Source organism: Diospyros lotus, chromosome 10, assembly GCF_014633365.1.
Source record: "Diospyros lotus cultivar Yz01 chromosome 10, ASM1463336v1, whole genome shotgun sequence".
Taxonomy (NCBI): Eukaryota; Viridiplantae; Streptophyta; class Magnoliopsida; order Ericales; family Ebenaceae; genus Diospyros; species Diospyros lotus.
The window spans coordinates 21,931,866-21,944,737 of record NC_068347.1 but is presented as its reverse complement, the minus strand read 5'-3'; positions in this window follow the sequence as shown (position 1 = coordinate 21,944,737).

Here is a 12,872-nt window from a genome sequence, read left to right as displayed (position 1 = left end):
GAATGACATTCTACACTATTCTCACCAATTGATAAGCTATCTCCAAAATTAATTGTTGACATAAGCATTAAGTGCATCATTCTAGTCAAACCATGGGGTAGTCTTTCCTATTTCTAGTGTGTAGGAAAGCAAGACCAAATTAATTTGGGACAACACCTAAGTCTCTTGGGAGTCTTAGAAATCCAATTGGTGATCGATTCTAATGTCATCAGATAGATTAATGAAGAATGATCAAATAAAAAAAATGGATCAAACCCGATCTATTTCGTATGAAGATTGAACCCACTAAAACAAACCCATTATAGCTTCAAAGGTGGATCAAAAGGAAATCTAGGGACTCATTCATATGTGTCATTGCCCATCAAATCCAAGGACTCATCAGAAGTGTTTCCTTATGAATTATGTGTCATTGCCCATGACAATAACCTTTGGGATGTCAATCTTACGTATGACAAAAATATTCAAAAAGTCTCATGTTTTACCCAATATTATTTAGGAGAAAGCCTCTACTTTGACTCACTTTGTGAAGTCGTTAACTATAACTATTACATATTGTCTTGAACTTGTGAAATGTGGTAGTAAGCCCATGATGTCGATTCCCCATTGGGCGAATGACCATTGGGACACTAACCCAACCATGGGTTAGGTTAGCAAGTGTCTCCAATTTGCATGGCATTGACAAATATCTCATCTTATTGCGAGCTCTTTAGCATTTGTAAAGATTGTCGACCAATAATAGTCTTGACAAAGAACTTCAAAGTCAAGGAATTAGGTTGTAATGTGTTCTCCATAAGTTTCCACATGTATTTCCCTTAAGACGTATTTAACTTCCATAGGAGTGAGGTGTTGGGTTTTTGTAATCGAATGGCACCACACACTCAAAAGAGGGATGAATTAGCTGTTTATAAATTTTAAAAGTCTGTAGAGGTTTTAAAACAAAATATGAAAATAGTGAATTAGGAACAAGAGAATGCAAATCAAGATAAGCAAATGACATAAGGAATGTAGAGTGGTTCGACTTAACCTGATTTAGTCCACTACTCTAGCTCCCCGATAGAGATTTCAAAATCCACTAGAATTTCCTACTTAAACCTCTAGGAACTACAACAAGATAAAAGATATAAATCTCTCAACAATCTCTCTAAACACAAGACTTGAATAAATTTTTACAATGAATAAAGTAGCCTTGATAGAAAAATGAGAGTAAAAATAAAACACAATAAAACTTGAGAATGAATGATGTAAAACTTGTAAGTCTTTTTGTCAACAACTCTCCTCAAGCTTCAATTCTCCCTCTATTTATAGGTTTTGTCATCGCTCTTTGAAGATATAGCCGTTAGATAGCTGTTGGGAATATCTAACGCCTACAAAAACTAGTCGTTTAAACATGTTAGTGAAGAAATGGTCGATAGTTTTTCAAACTAGTCAACTATTTCCATTAATAAATTTGAAATCTTCTTTCGGCTTTGAGTGACCATTTGACATCTTTTAAGAATGGTTGACTTTGTTAAAAATCAGTCGATAGCCTGAGTAACCAGTCTATAGTATTCTAAAAATGGTTGGCTATTTTGCCAAACAGGTCGACTATTTTTGAGAAACTTTCGACATGTTATAGTCATGATCGACTATTTTTAAACTTTCACAAAAAGTACAGAGAGTGTGCTTTTACCCTATCAACAATTCATAAGAATGGTAAGCTCTTTTTGCACAAAGGTTAAAACAAGTCGACTGGTTTTCTAACTTGGTTGATAGATTTAATTTTACTTCACAATGAGTGTCTCATTAAATTTTTGTAAAAATAAATATCATCATCAAAATTAGTTCAACAATCTCCCTCTTTTTTATGATGACAAAGCTTTAATAAAAATATTGCAATGATTTTTAAACATTCATTTCTCTCCCTCTTTTCGTCATATATCAAAAGATAAATAATAACTCCCCCATTTTGAAATGAACAAAAATTTTGAGAACAACTTTGATAATACAACTCCCCCTTTGTTGTTTCCAGAATAAAACAATTAGAATTTATTTATTATGGGGAAACTCAATAGGCAGTCGGAAGAACCTAGTGAGCAACGAGGCCTACCTTGCGAGGATGTCGGTATGGGGGAAAGCGAGGAGAAAATCTCGATCCATTGTTTTGGAAGACCAGTGTGGTGCCGGTGGGTAGGCAATAGCGATGGTGCCTTGCCTGAAGAGGCCTCGCCACCTTTAAGAGTGATCATGATACGAATGTGGGAAATAGAGATCTTGCAAGACCAAAGATGGTTAGAAGGCATGTGAGGATTTCTCCAGCGTATGCCCTCTAATGCTTAAGTCAAATGGGGTTATGATGATGATGAAGTAGAAAACAACATGCGATGATACAACAATGTATCTGGGCCAGCACATGTAGACTCGAGTGATCAAAGATGGGGTAAGAGCACCTAAAATTGAGGGGTCGATGGGTATTTAAACCCATTGGTCAGTGACAGGGACTCGTTGGTTTGGCACATTAGCAAATCCCACACACCAATACACAAGACAACCATGTTAGTTCAAATCTAATGATCAATTACACAATCGCAACCCGATGATAAGATCATTATACACAATGTCATGTGATCAATCATCGATAGTTTGTTATCTAACAACCACTCACGAGTTTACTAAAGACATCCTCATGCCATATGGTATGTGACTCATCACCCTTAACCATTAGTATCTCAAACTAATCAAGATAGTAAATATCGTATCAGTCCATAATCGACTAATCAAGAATATTTAAGAAACCTCGTTACTAGATAATCTTGTCACATATTCTTAACAAATTTAAGAATAAGACTCTCAAATGGAAAATTTAGGGACTTATTCATATAATAAAAGTGGAGAGTAATGAATAATGATAAACTTGTCTTTTTATTATAGATATACAAAGATACATCATATGTATTATTAATATACATATCAAACGTCATCTAAATCTAGCATTAGGGCATTTCACTAAGAGCACTCCTCAAGTCATCTCATAGACCACTTATCCTTTCTTACGAATTCGTTGACAAGGAGACTAGCCTCGGAAAAGAAATGGCAAGGACCAAGAGTACCCCTTCCCTTAAGGAAGAGCCGGAGGTTCGCCCTTCTACCGTTAACAACAAATATGTAGAGAAGATTAGAGGAACTTTTAGGACACCTGACTCCTAGGAACCTTGAAAGCCTGAAGAGAAAGAACAAACCTCTTGGGTTGGTGAAGGGTGTGTGGCTATCCATAAGGGTAGCTTAAAAATGGCCTTAAGGCTCCTACATCATTCATTTAGGATGTCGTTTTTTAGAGACTACATATTAGCACCTGCCTAGTTGCATCTTAATGGGTGGGCCACAGTGGTTGGTTCTTTCATTCTTTGTAAGAAGCAAGGCCTGGAGCCAACTTTGGAATTATGTAGTTACTTTTTTTTTTTTTTTTTAGAGCAATAAAGGGACGGGAAGAGTTTATGATTCTTCAGAAGTTGAAAAGTAATAAGGCTCTCTTTGCTAAATCTCTAAAGAAGGTAGAACATTTTGAATCATAATGGTTAGTAGTGAGGCCATCTATTTACTGGGTATTCCCACAGTCTTGGTGCGCAAAAGAAAATAGGGTAAGTCTTCCTAAACCACTAAAAGTTCATCTGGTGATGGGTGTAAACCAAAATGTCGTTGACCAATTGTTAAGGGGTGAAGTACTTTCTCTTCTAAGCTTGCTTTTAAAAGATCATTTAAGAATGTAGGTTGGGTTATAGAGGAAGGTGAATCATCCAGACCTGCAGCACCTCCTCATATCGGCCTCGAAGTAGGAAAGGATAGGACCTTGGATCAATGATCAAATCGATTGCGGCGATAGCCTCATCACTATAGCAAATAGTTACAGCAACAACATGATATAGAAGAGGAAGCGATCGTACTACAAGAAAAATGTATTTTAGTGACGAATAGCGATGAAAATTTCGTCGCTAATTTTTTTAAATATTTTTTAAATTTAGTGACGAAATTAGCAACTGAAATCCCATCGCTAAATATAAGAAATATTAAATAAAAAAATTAAAATTTAGTGACGGGCTAAACCCCGTCACTAAAAAATAAAAAAAATTAAATAAAAAATTAAAATTTAGCAACAGACTCAACTCGTCGCTAAAAAATAAAAAATAAAATAAAATTAAGCGACGGGCTCAACCAGTGGCTAAAAAATAAAAAAAAATTAAAATTTAGCAATGGGCATAACCCAATCGCTAAAAAATAAAAAATAAATAAAATTTAGTAACGGGGCCAATCCCGTCGCTAAAAATTAAAACAAATTAAATAAAAATTAAAATCTAGATAAAAATAATTTAAATAAAATTAATTAAAAATAAAACAATAAAATTTAGCGACGGGGTTGGGCACGTCGCTAAAAAATTAAAAAAAATAAATAAATTAATTAAATTTTAGCAACGGGTTCAACACCATCACTAAAAAATAAAGAAAATTAAATAAAATAATTAAAATTTAGCAATGGGGCCAACCCCATCGCTAAAAAATAAAAAAATTAAAATTTAGCGACGAGTAAAACCCTGTCGCAAAAAAATTAAAAAAAGTAAATAAATAATTCAAATTTAGTGACGGGGTCAACCTGTCACTAAAAAATAAAAAAAATTAAAATTTATTAACGGGACCAATCTCGTGGCTAAAAAATTAAAATTTAGCGACGAGTGCTCCCATCGTTAAAAAAAATAATAATAAATCAAAAAAATCAAAATATAGTGACGGGGACAGTCTGTCACTAAAAAATAAAAAAAAATAAAGTAAAAAAGTAAAAATTTAATTAAAAATTTTACATTTAAACATAACATAATAATTTTTACTAACATCAATATTAGTAAAAATTAAACTAATAATTTTTAAATATATTATAAATTAAAACCAAAGTAAAAACATAATTTTTCACTGCTAATATAATAATTAATAAATTTTTATTTGAATTAATAATGAAATAAAATTAAAATTAATATTCATTTCCCTTTACGTTAATATTATTAAATAAGTTTGAGAAATTTTGGTGTATAAATATAATTCTAAAATATTTGGAAGAGAATACTATAAATATATTTTATGTATAACAATAAACAAAAAGGCTTCCAAATCGGTTAGCTCGCGCGAAACTAGGTCATGAGAGGTTGGGGGTTCGAATGCAGTAGAAAACTTGAGAATAATAGCTAGAGGAGTAATATTACAGCATTGCCACGTGGCGAGCAGAGGCATAGCCACATGGCGCACATGAGGGGTGGTCGAGGCCTGACATGAGTTGAATTTTGAATTTTGGAGTTGAATTTAGCGAAGGGGTCAGCCCCGTAGCTAAAAATTAAAAAAAAATCAAAATTTAGTGACGGGGCCGTCGCTAAGAAATAAAAAAAATTAAATAAAATAATTCAAATTTAGTTATAGGTCAACCCCATCACTAATTCCGTTGCTAATTAGAGACGGATACAACCCCCGTCGCTGATTCCGTCACTAAAAAATACCCGTCGCTAAATTTCAGCGACGCTTTTTTTAGTGACGAAAAGGTACCAGTTACTAAATCCGTCGCTAAAAAATTTAGCAAAGGATTTTGATGTTTTAGTAACGGAATTTTTCATCGCTAAAACGTTGATTTTTTGTAGTGTTAGGAGTGTCTATTTAGGACAAGACTAATCCAAACCCATCGTTGGGTGTTGATGCATCAACCCTCGCACCATCTACCACTAACTATCACAAGGTGTCGAAAGCCATCGAGGATGAGCCCACACCCAAGCTTGACACGATAGCATCAAAGGAACATGATTGGCAAGACATGGTTATTCTTGACCAAGTTCTCCCCTCCCCCCCTAGTCACCATGTGGGGGAAGAGTAGTGCTCTTTTCTGAGATATTTCTTCTTCTTCCACTTTTTCCCGAGCTCTCGCCACCACATAAAAGGGTGGTGCAACTATGTGGAATCGCCAAGCAAGAGGGGTGGATTTTGAGGTTTATCCTGGGCTGCTCGATATTGACACAGTGGAAGATCAGAGGTTTAGGCCGAGGCTTATTTACATGACAGGGGAGATGAATAGAGATTGTTTTGGTGAACACTGGCCGACATGAATTGGGCCTAGAGGCTAATTATTAAGGTAACACTTTTGTTACAATTTTGCATTTTTTCAGACATTATGGCTGCCTAATATTTGGTCCTTGTTCCTGCAGGGTATTCATGCAATGATTGTTGTTAATGTGAATAACAAAGCATGCCTGGTGCGAGCCAATGAGGAGAGTTCTTGGGAGGCAACCCAAGCTCTTTTTCCTTTATGTTTTTATTATTTTATTTTAGTTTTGTTGAATAAATATGGCCATTAACCCATACTTGTGATGTTGTGCAGGTTCAAAAGAAAGGAAAATAAAGTTGATTCAGTTTGGACTGGCATGGGTAGTTGTAGTGTTCAATTATGTGGCTAGGGGAGTATTCATTTTTCATTCTCCTTCTTCTTTGTCTTTCACATTGAGGACAATGTGTTAAATAAGTTGAGGGGGGGGGGGGGGATGGAATTATTAATTGTTGATATATGCTATTTGTTTTGCTTTGGTGTTTTGATATGAAATTTTTTTGCAAAACATATATTAAGTGCATATTTGGCTAACCCTTAGACTAGAAAATGTTGTGAAAGATAAAATAAGCAGAACCTGTTATTTGGAATCATGATTTGCATTTGGGTTCTTTATTGTGTTTAACATTGAGTTTTTGATTTGAAATGGACAATATCTTATAAAGCAAGATTAAGTATACTTGGGTTTTAAGATCATTGAAGTGCATATTCTTTACGAAGTTCTGTGAGTTGTGTGACTATGAATGAAAGATAAATGTAATATTTTTCTTGTGATTGTTCCCTCTGAGCTAGGTCTAAACAGGATTTAAGTAAATAGGGTGAATAATGTTGAGCGAGATGGAGCATAAAATGCACTCGTTCAAGAAAAAGAAGAAAAAAAAAAAAGAGAAAGAAAGAAAAAAAAGAAAAGAAAAAAAGGAAACCCTACTTTGCTACCTTTGTTCATAGTAATGAGAAGAGATGGTTACAAGAATGGTTGTTACACTATTCGATCGTGCAAGGTACATGACAAAGTATGATTGAGTTTAGAATTCTGTATGAATTCTTGAACTTGAGAATGTAAGTATGCTTAGTTTTCTTTATTTGCTATTGTTGCATTTTGGATTGAGAATTTAGATGTGGGCATAACAAAGGATTTGACGTGATGAATGATTCCAAATATATGTTTTGTGCTTTGATAGTTATCCTATATATATACATCTTCCAAAAACTAGTTGTTAAAGAGATGGTCAATATGAAGTTTGAGATTCAAAAAATCTTTAGATTTTTTCAAATAACGAGGAAACATGTCTAAAAACAACTCACATTTAATTCAAAATAAATTTACTTTTTGAGTAAGAAATACATTTATCAAGATATGAAAATTCAAACATAACCTTTTGAAACATAAATAATCCAAACAAGGAAACATGTCTAGAGACAACCCATATTTATTTCAAAATAAATTTACTTTTTGCACCTACCTTTAATTCAAAATAAATTTACTTTTTTTTTTTTTGCATGAGTAAGAAATACATTTATCAGGATATGAAAATTCAAACATAAGATTTTGAGACATAAAAAATCAAAATAAGGAAACATGTCTAAAGACAACCCATCTTTAATTCAAAATAAATTTACTTTTTGTATGAGTAAAAAATACATTTATATCCTAAAAATATTTTTGTTATCATCAAAATCTTATTTTACTTACCCTTGAGCTTAACACGTGTTTTCCACTTTCTTCTTGATGATGGAGGCTAGCGACTCTACTTCAATCCACTTGGTAAAATAATCAATAACCACGAGCAAAAACTTGTGCTATCTTGAGACAACTAGGAAAAGGCCAAGAATGTCTAATCCTCATTAGGAAAAGGGGATTGGTTGATAAATCTATTGGATTTTTGTCGAGGGAGTTGATGATAAAGGGGCATACCATTGGCACTTATCACATGAATGCACTTTAACGATGACATCCCCTAACGCAATGCGGGCCAAAAGCAGCCTACCCTTAACACCTTTACTGCTGGAGATCTAGCCCCTTGATGCTCACCACAATCTCCCTCCTAAACTTGTTAATTACTTCTTGTGCTTCCTACGGGCCAAGGCATGAAAAAGTCTCACTTATAGAGAAAGTTTTCAATGATAGCAAAACGAGCAGCTCTAATTTTTTAAGTGTCTAGCCTTTAATAGCATGATAAGAAGCTCCCATGTGAGTAGATATCGAAAGATGGGCATCCTTCAATCATTCAACGATTCAATGAAATTAGTTATAGTCTCAACCTCTCTCTCATCAATACTTGGTTTTTGAAGAACTTCCATATGTACTAGTCGCCCCGGGAGTATCTCTTGTCAAAGCCAACTTGGATAGGGCATCAACATGTTGGTTTAGGGCATGGTTAATCTATACAAGCTGGAAGTCTTGAAATGCATGAGCCAGCCCACATACTTTCTAAAGATACTGCACCAGCGTTGGGTCCTTAGTCTCATAAGCACCCTGGAACTGCTAAACCATGAGCTAGGAATCACTATGGGCTATGATCTTTTGAATTTTGAGATTTTTGGTGATGTTGAGACCAATTATAAGGGCCTCATACTCCATGGTGTTGTTAGAGCTTGGGAAGGTGAATCGCAGGGAGTACTCGAGCACTTCACCCTTAGGGGATATAAACACAATGTCGGCCTTGCTTCCTTGGGCATTAGAGGTTATATCCATGAACAACATCCATTTAGGGGTAGGTACTATTACAGAGTCAGAAGTATGAGTGCACTCCACGATAAAATATTCTAGTGCTTGTCCTTTTATGGCTCTTCAGGGCTCAAAATGAATGTCATACTTATCCAGCTCAATAACCCACTTGATAAGCCTTCCTAAACACTCCAACCATTGTAAGATTTCGTGTAAGGGTTGGTCGATGAAGACAATGACCGTATGATAATGGAAATACAACCTTAGTTTCCTTGTTGCTATGACAAGAGCTAAGGCTACCTTCTCAGCATAGGGGTAGCGGGTTCAGCCCATTGAAGGACTTTTTTGACTTAGTATATGGGTTGATCTACTTTCTCAATCTTTTTTAATAGCATTGCACTAGTCACGACGTTGCTAACCTCGAGGTAAAGAAATAATGGCTTCCTAGCCTTCAGTCGGGTTAATAGCGGAATCTCCCTAAAATAAGTCTTTAAGGCTTGGAAAGCCTATTCACAGTCTTTGTTCCACTGAAAATATTTCCCATCTTTATGACTTGAAAAAACAATAGACTTTTCTTGACAGATCTAGAGAGTAATCAATTGAGAGCTACGAGACAACCTATAAGGCATTGAACAGCTTTCATAGACGAGGAGGTTGCATGTCCAGAAGAGCCTATATTTTCTCTAGATTGGCCTTAATCCCCCGTTATATTATAAGATAGCCCAAAAACTTACCAGAGGGTACCCCAAAGGCACATTTATTAAGGTTGAATCGCATATTATGTTGTCGACATACTACGAATACTTGGGCAAGCTTTTGAACATGCAGTTCATCCTGGCGACTCTTCACAATCATATCATTTACATAAGCTTCCATCACCATCCCCAACAAGTCCCTGAAGACTTCGTTGACCATCCGCTAATAGGTGGCCCCGGCATTCTTCAACCCAAAAGGCATAACGTTATAACAGTATGTCCCATTTTTGGTGATGAATAAGGTTTTCTCTGCGTCTGGTGAATGCATACTAATTTGATGATAGCCTGAAAAGGCTTCAACGAAGCTTAAGATGTTGTAATAAAAAATCTCATCCACCGGTTTATCAATCCGAGGCAAAGGGTAAGAATCCTTTAGGCATGCTTTGTTTAGGTCCGTGAAGTCCACACAAACACGCCATTTTCCATCATGCTTCTTCACCATAACAACATTGGCAAGCTAATCAAGATAATGGACCTCATGGACAAATCAAGCCTTTTGGAACTTGCTTACTTCTTCTTCTAGGGCAGGTAGCCTGTCGAAGTAGAATATTCCTCTTTTTCTGCTTAACAGGCTTCACCCCTGGCCAGACATTCAAATGATGAGAAATCACTTGGGGGTTCAATACCTGGCATATTGGTACGTGTCCACATGAAGACATCAACGTTGGAGAACAAGCAATAAATGAAATTCTACCTTTTTTCAGGCATTAATTGGCTTTCCACATATACTTGCTTTTATTCATTGTCTTCATATAAATTCACTGCCTCAAAGGCTTCGACCGATTAAGGTTTTGCTATAACCTATTTAGAGATGGAAAGTGTTTCAATTGCAATAACAACCATTTCTTTGCCTCTTGGTCCCTTTGTATATAAGACATAGCAAACCTGGGCTTTTTTCTAATCACCAAGGACCTGTCCGTCCAGTTAAGAGTTGGGAACTTCATTAAAAAATAACCCTGATGAATGACTGCTATCATGTTGTTGATAAGTGACCTCCTGAGAATGACGTTATATGTTGTGGACAATGTCTTTATCACCATTAAATTCACTTGGCAGGTGACACTCTAGGGATAAGTGCCCAAGGTTATCGAAAGATGTACAGAACCCGCTACAGGCAATGCCTCACTTGTAAAACTGTACAAAGGGGAAGAGACGAGCTTCAATCTATCATACGTAATATGCATTTGCTCAAAACAATTACAGTATTTTAAGTTAATGGAGTTGTCATTATGTAAGAAAATACATTTTATGGGGTGCTTGGTGATGACAACAGATATGATGAGGGGGTCATCATGGGGCATCAAAAAATTACCCTAATCTATCAAAAAATTACCCTAATCTGAATGAGTAAAAATGATGGGCTTTTCATCAAGTTCAACACGAGCCACTGAGTCCACGTGGAGGGCTTAGCGAGCATATGCCTTCTGTGCCAATGACGAATCTCCTACTAGGGTTTTACCTCCAAAAATAACATGGATACGCTCTTCCGTAGGCTCGTTATCCATAGGACCCCAAATGTTTCTTCCTCTAGTTCTTGTGGTTGTCGCTATTGTTGACTACTGCCTTGTTACTGACTGCCAATGTTACCTCTTATTATTACCATTATTCCTCCTTCACTAATTGCCACTACAGCTAGGTCTAGGAGGCCTTCCTCTTTGTTGTTGATTATTTGGATGCAATCCTCCTCTTTACTCCTAGGGCCGTTGCGGACAATTAAGCATGAATTGGTCCAACTTTCCTTCCCTTAATAACTACTCAATTTAATTCCTTAGACCCTAGAAATCCTATATCGAATAGCTCGGGCATTGATGGAACTTGCAAAAGAAGCTCGTGTCCTTACCCCTAGGTTGGTCAGAGGAAGGAGGAAAGTTGATAATGCCTATTGAGGTTTATGTTCTTGAATGTTTTGATGATGATTATCTTATGTAAAACTTTAATGTAAGGATTGTTCTATGTGAAGGATGCTTTGAGAATTATCTCAAGGAATCTTGTTATGTTATGTTCTCACAAACTTATTAATAAAAATATTTTGTATATGTGAAAATTATGTTATCATCCTTTAGAATATTTCTTAAGCTAATCTTAATAAAGCATATGTTGAGGTTGCCTTGAGAATATATAAGGTCAAGGAACATTGATAGGTTTATCTTTTAGTATGATTTATCTATCAATGTCTCATATGTGTTAAAATGGTTTTAGCCATATGTTTTATTTATATGCTAAGTGTTTTATGTGGCAGCATTACTCGACATTTGAGAATGATGAGTTCTATGTTTTATACCTATTGTTTAAGTAAGTGATCGTACACTCAAGTGATGGTACTTGAGTTTTGATTTATAGAATTTATATATCTTAGTCTTCATGATAAGGTTTTGCTAATAACCTTAAAATATTTTATTTGTGATAAATCTTGTTTTGTCTCTTATGTGTCAATATGCTTGATATGTCAATAAGTTGTTCTAGGATTTCAAGTAATATCCTAAGTATCCTAAAGCATTAGTGTCATAGATAAATGTCATATATCATCATAATACTTAGAGTAAACTTAAGGTTGAGAAATATCTTAAGTACTCAAAATATGTGGAAGCATTACTCAAATCACATAGCAATGTGTTTTAGTTGATGCTTAAGTGTCAATCATCTTTCCTTTTGAGTAAATGTATATGTATACTTAGGCAAGTGATCCTAAGTTCTATTTCATAGAGCTAAAATTCCTAAAGTTCTTATCAAGTCCTTAAATTTAAGAAGGATCTTTTGAAGAACTTATTAAGTCGAATGTATGTTGGTTGATAAGAAAAACTATTCAAGAACTAGAAAGAATCTAAATGTTGCATGTTTTCCAAGCAATACTTCCTATTATTGCTCATGTTTAAGTTTAATGCATTTGAGTAATAGAATTCTAAAGTTTCTATCTTTACTCAAAATATGCATTAATAGTATATGTGTATGATGGCTTGGAGCTTATAGAATAGAAATCATATATGCTTTGTTCATCTTATATGTGTGCTCTTGTATTTATAAATGAGTCATCATGATGCTCAAGTTAGAGTTTCTTTGTGCTAAATGATGTGCTTTATTGTTGAGTAACATATATTGTGCTCAACATATTTGTAATGTTCTATATGTTTCATTTCAGTTAAGTAAAGATGAGTTATTTGACTTATATGTGTTTCACGTGAGTATGTTTCATAAAGTTATTATAATGCATCTTTATGTCAAATGTTGAGTATTAATGTATGAGCCTAGTAGAATGATTCTTATCTAAACCTAGAAAAGGGAATCTTTTAGTTAAGTAGCATACATTGTTCTCAACTTGTTGTCGAAGCCATGTGGGTTAAAAATGTCT